Consider the following 6707-nt stretch of genomic DNA (forward strand, 5'->3'; position numbering starts at 1 on the left):
GGGTTTTACGCCAAGCAATACTCCAGCAATATCACGGCGGGGGACACGAGAAATGAGCTTCACACATTATACCCATGTGGGGAATCGAACCCAGGTCTTTGGCGTGACGAGCGAAGGCTTTAACCACTAGGTTACCCCAACCCATATCTGAAAATTGGCACTATACTAAATGTTTTATGCTTTTATCATTAAATGCACAATGTATCTATTTAACTGCGCCACTACTGAAAATTGTTTTCATTATATAAAACAGGATTGTGGTCAAGAGTTTCTTAAAGTGTACGGAGATGGATCACCAGCAGTCACAGTCTTGCGGGAAGCTGACAGAAACCAGAATTCTCTTTTAAATTTTGCCATGTACTGTTGGAACGATGCAACGGGACAAACATGAGTAGCATAGATTTGGTGTCTCGCCTGACTGTTATCTTGCGAAGTTCCGCATAAAAAAAGTGTCGAAGGTGTGACGTCAGTTCTTTGGGAAATGCTTCAAACCTATTCGATATCTCAAGTTGTGTATGTGCGCAGTAACATAAAATGTCTAATTTTATTTAAAGGCCAATCAACTTCATGTATTTCACGTAGCCATAGTAGAATTGTTGTTGCTTAGAGGTGAATATAAGTGTCCATTGTCTCAATCACTGCTCTTGTATTAAACTTCCTACGAGTTTTTACTACCAGACATATTTTACTGCTACAGTGATACCTTTGTGCTGAAATGTAATGGAATAGTGAGTGAGTGAGTGCGTTACGGTTTTAAATTATATTGGCAGTATTTCAGCCATATCATGGCTAAAACAAGTTATACATTTATAATACAGAAAGTTACATTATAAAACCTGTCAACGAAGGACAGTAGAAACAACTGGAATATCACAGATATAGATATACAACTAGCATGTAAATATAAAAAAGATTAGATGATAATTGACAAGGCCAAAAATCCTTGCTTGTTTTACGCTGATTATACTGATCCCTTTGTGTTAGAAAAAATCGATTCCGTCAAGCAGAACGTTACCGTGATTATTTCGTTACAAGGGATACATAATGGATGTTCCTCGTCAGAATGACCAATGTCGCATCGTATAAGAAATTCTTCATTAGTATAACCAATAGTGTAAATTATTGGTACCCTACTTGAGTGTTCCACTAAATGCTCGGTTTGTAATCAGTATAGGGAAGTGAGGAGCGTCACAAATGCGTTGAATACCGCTTTAGCTGCAGCATCATCAATATTGTTACCAGGGAATTCCAACACGGTTGTTTTACGAACAAAAACGATATGGTATTGACCAGTAGCAAGAACGTTAAATAGTTCAATAATTTATATTAAAAGTGGATGTTTAGAAGACATGCTTTTAATGGCCTGTAGATATATGACGAACTGTGTATGTGTAGACTTAGACTTGTTACTTATATTTTAGGGTTGATATAGCATGAGGCTCTGCTGTACAACGGAGCCGCTCATCCGGTTATCTTGAAGGTATTATTCTTAATCAAATGGCAGCAGCACTAGAAACACTGGCACCATCATTGGGTCCATCTGTGAAGACAGATTTGAAAGTATTAAGTGTTTCTTAATTCATTATATTGTTGCTGGTAAAAGAATCTATTTTGTTCTCGGAGAACTTGGTCAATTTAAGAATACAATTGTTTATTACAGCCAATTTTATGCTGCTTGTTAGAAGATAGTACTCTACCGATTACCACTTTACACTATTTAGTTTCAACTTGGGAATTTAAACAAAGCAACTATATTTCATATCATCAAACAAAATTCCATTTATGAGGCTATGGCTCTAGTCCAGTGTGATGTTAAAATGTTATTTTCTCACTGAGGGAGTTGTACCATATGTCATATACTATATATCACATACCATATACCATATACCACATCAAAGCGTCACATCCCGAAATGAATGCATCGAACGAAATGTTTTCAAAAACAAGAATTCTTTTTTCAATCTTTTAATGTCAGTATCTTCAGGAGTATCTTTGGTCAACACCACTGTTTTCTGCCGTCTGATGCAGCAAAGGGCTTCCTGCAAATGAAGAGTGAGTGAATGAGTGAGCAAAGTTCGTTTCACACCGTTTTCAACTGTAAGGGAGAGAATCGATGTGTATAAAATCCTGTATGATAAGGGATACAACAGTCAAGAGCTTCTTCATGAATACTAGGTTGTAGGATTGAGTGAGTGGAGTTTATGGTGAACATTGATATCTGCTCTAATACCTACTTTGAGGGGTATATTTAAGCACAGTATATTTATGAGGGAGTGAGTGGGTATGCTATTACGCCGCTTTTAGCGATACTCCAGCAATATCACGACGGGGGACACCAGCAATGAACCCAACCAGACGCGTTCGAAAGAATATGATATGAAGAATAACATGTTTACCGTAAAGGCAGACTCCATTTTAATGCTTTGTTATCAAAGAATATTGTAGTCAATATGATCAATAGAGGGATTACCATTTTATATTGTTTTGATATCGTGTTTATGGGTATATTTTGGCCAAAAATTAGACCATTTTATCAAAACATCACGTGTAAGCCCGGACTTTTATTATAATGGTTGCTCAACCCATGTGAAAATAGATCCCGGTCCCTCGACGTGACGAGCGGGACACTTTAACCCACTTGGCTTCCAGCCGTCGCACTAGGTTGTAGAAGTTAACAAAGATACTATGATAACAAATGTGGATGCCGTGAGTTAAACTAGCACTGACTGGTTATAACAAATGGGGATGCCGAGAGTTAAACTAGCACTGACTGGTTATAACAAATGGGGATGCCGAGAGTGAAACTAGCACTGACTGGTTATAACAAATGTGGATGCCGAGAGTTAAACTAGCACTGACTGGTTATAACAAATGGGGATGCCGAGAGTTAAACTAGCACTGACTGGTTATAACAAATGGGGATGCCGAGAGTTAAACTAGCACTGACTGGTTATAACAAATGTGGATGCCGAGAGTTAAACTAGCACTGACTGGTTATAACAAATGGGGATGCCGAGAGTTAAACTAGCACTGACTGGTTATAACAAATGTGGATGCCGTGAGTTAAACTAGCACTGACTGGTTATAACAAAAATGGGGATGCCGAGAGTTAAACTAGCACTGACTGGTTATAACAAATGGGGATGCCGAGAGTTAAACTAGCACTGACTGGTTATAACAAATGGGGATGCCGAGAGTTAAACTAGCACTGACTGGTTATAACAAATGGGGATGCCGAGAGTTAAACTACCACTGACTGGTTATAACAAATGGACCGAATGAAGGCTGGGGTAAATACCACTATAAATTCAGCAAGGGGATCAACAGAAAGTGGAATCGGGATTTGCTGATGTTATCGAGCTTGTTCAAGACCTCATTGAATTTGCACCCAAAGGACGATTTGAAATTGTCTGCACACGTGTTCTCAAACAGTTGTAGAATCAGGTACCATGGAACCTGACACGGAGATGTATGATATCCAAAAAAGAAACACATAAGCTTTTGTATTTTTAAAAATCTATTAATTACCAATTGTTTTCAAACAATCGTCAAAATATGTTGATAACATAATTTTACACTCTGACACAAGTGAAAAATCGACTTTACCTGAAAATGTTGATTTTGATGAGATTTCTTACAAGAATTAAAAAGGCATCGCCACAACGCAACAGAAATGCACTGTCTGGCTATAAAAATCCAGATTACTTTCGGAAATCGGCATTCGTTTTGAAGGAGTTTCAAGGTCAAATCACTACGCCACGTCTTGACGCTGCGACACGGAACATCGCCATTGAAAGAATGCATGTTGGAGATTACTAATCTTCTGTTGCCAGGCGTCTGAATGTTAGTCTGAACACGACATCACTGCTTTGCAGCTCGTTACAACCAAACAGATATAACCAAAGACCGTGCCCGTACAGGCAGACCTCGAGTCACCACTGCAGCCCAAGATCGGTACATCCGGGTACTACATTTGCGTGATCGTACTGCCACGAGTGAGAGAACAGCAGCCAGGGTGCCTGAACTTCGGAGGATATCCGGTCAAACTGTTCGGAACAGGTTGAGAGATTTGACTGAGAGCCAGGAGACCCGACGTCGGGACCATGCTATGTGGTCACCATCGCGATCAACGTCTCCATTAGCTACAGTTATCCACATAGTTGTATAGACATTGCCTTCTTCTAAACAAATGTAAAAATTCGTGCACTAATGTCTATTTGTGGACGAGTTATACATGTTTGAAAATACAACATTTTCGCAACAGATTTCTGGGTTATTCGTTTCTTTTTGAATAGTATATTTATCAATTTATGATGTACAGATGTGTTCTCAAACAGTTGTTGAATCAGGTACCATGGAACCTACCACGGGGGATGTATTATATCCATTTATGGAGTACAACCTGAATATCAAAATGCAAAGACTGGAGCAAATGTGTCTGCAAATCCACGTGTTACGTCATGTCCAGTGGTGAGTCCAGAACGTGGGCAACCATTGGATCTGCTATTTCAACTGAAGGCGAATGAGTGAGTCAAACTTTAACGTTGCATCGCCAGTAAGGCAGCCATATTGCGAGGAGAGCAGCTCCATAGTTAAATACCTCTCATATCAATGTGTTAGTGATATACTTAGACATACTTTGATTCAGTGATATTTGACTGTCGTACTCTCCATAAGGAATTTTTGACCCACGCTGAAAACAAACAGCACTGCATCAGCACACATACCATGCTTTACTCCACAGTGTGATCATCGTGAACAGACGTGAAATATACAACCAAACGACCTTCCCTAGACACCACCTATCCTCAAACTGAGTACTCTATGTGTAATCAGGACGTTATATGAAAAAGCTTTTCTCACAATTGCACGCCACGTTGTTCGAACTATACCTTTAAATAAGTACGGGAACCTGATCTTTCAAGAAAGTATAAGCGTTAACAAACTTTTCAAAGACAGACATCTTATGAACGCACCACCATTTCTCTTTATCACCACCCCTAAACACAACGAATGGGATGCACCGGCAATAACGCAGTAACCCCCATACACGTGCATGGGGTGTCATTCTTAAGGTTTGACGTTTCAATAAATCGATGTAGACCATTACTTGTGACAATGAAAATTGTACACATGAAAAATTCACGTCATGCACCAATAATCTTTTAAGAACGATTACTATAAAACAAATATGGTCATAAAGAAATGCAAGTGGTGATGCACTCTCTAAACATGCATTATTGTCATATCAACATTGATTGACTCCGATATATCTCCCAATTATTTCAATCTGTGAAAAAAAGGTTCCACATCTTTTTTGAAGAGTATATATGCGGAGTGATCATCAGCTATGAATCATACAATGTCTCCACTCCATATCTGTCCGATACATTGTGTAGTTAACGGATGTACGTGGACTATCGTCGGTATACCGTCTCTGAAACTAAATGGGGCAGATGAGTGTCCCAAACACTGTTCTACTCACCATCCATAATCCCAGGCCCAGCACTCAGCTGAACCACTGAAAAACTGAAACATACAAGGGTGGGTAAAACAAATGTCTTTTTCGTATATTTCTTTTCTTGTTTGTTGTTTAACGCCGCTCCCAGCAATATTACCCGTGAAAATCCGGGTTAGAATTGATCTTCATCAACCCATGCTAGTCGTAAGAGGAGACTAACGGGATCGGTTGGTCAGGCTCGCTGACTTGGTTGACCACATGTCATCATATCCCCATGGCGAAGATGGATGTTCATGCTGTTGATCACCAGATTGTCTTGTCCAGACTAGATTATTTTACAGTCCGCCCCTGGTATATTGCTGAGTGCGGCATAAAACTAAACTCATTCACTGTCAGCGGCGGTCTGTCATTAATCGAGTCTGGGCACGATATAACTGCAATACGGCCGATGGTAAAGTATAGCTGATTCACTTCAGGTATTCGGGGCCCTTTAGATTCCACATTACGATATCGTACCGACAGTAAAAACACTTACAACGCCTCTACTCACTAACACATTTGAGCTGCCTCAAGTCTTGTGGCTCGATAATATTTACAATCCATATGACAAGTTAGGTCCTTGGTCTGTGACTGGCTCTGCAGTAATGTACAAATGCAGCACAGTGCAAGCCCATGTTTGGTTTAACTCGTACCATACACATGGAAATCGGCTGATGAACGTTAAACAAGACAGATATGTCCTTGACAAAGTGTGGTCTACAGCCTTATGAAAAGTCACAGGTGGTATAACACATGGGATGCAACTTACCTAGAACCACCAGAAGGAAGCAGCTTCATGTTGAATAAGGACCGTGTGGGTATGTCGTCAGGGAAAGTAGGTATGTCCATCAATACGACAGCCTTATAAACATTTACACCACATAAACATTATTATGATTGGTTCCAGCTGAACGGTTTGGATCCTTGCTGAGTGTCATGTTTCAGCATAATGACCTGTTTAATGATTCGTGATGACACCATTATTCATGTAACATATTTGAATGTTGTCACATCCGTACACATCGAACAGTAAGCAGTTGAACGAATTTAGCAATTACTTCACTCTTCTTCGAATTCTCATTTCAAAATAAATTCAGCTTTTATTCTAGGTCCGATGGTCCCCGAGAGAGTCCCCGAGAGAGGATAATGTACATAAAATTGATCTGAATAGATTAAACAAACTATGATCTCGCACCACTAAACACCT

General features: G+C 39.7%; 1 long non-coding RNA gene across 1 annotated transcript; it reads right to left on the minus strand.

Moving 5' to 3' along the window:
* Positions 1–1619: 1619 nt before the first annotated feature.
* On the minus strand, positions 1620–6349 carry LOC124271779. Its single transcript, XR_006897129.1, has 3 exons — positions 6270–6349; positions 5486–5529; positions 1620–2039 (listed from the first exon to the last, which is right to left on the minus strand). It is a non-coding gene; the product is annotated as an uncharacterized LOC124271779 (long non-coding RNA).
* Positions 6350–6707: the final 358 nt, after the last annotated feature.

The sequence above is a fragment of the Haliotis rubra genome, unplaced genomic scaffold (genome assembly GCF_003918875.1).
Source record: "Haliotis rubra isolate DU_JTF1 unplaced genomic scaffold, ASM391887v1 Scf1631, whole genome shotgun sequence".
NCBI classification, from domain to species: domain Eukaryota; kingdom Metazoa; phylum Mollusca; class Gastropoda; order Lepetellida; family Haliotidae; genus Haliotis; species Haliotis rubra.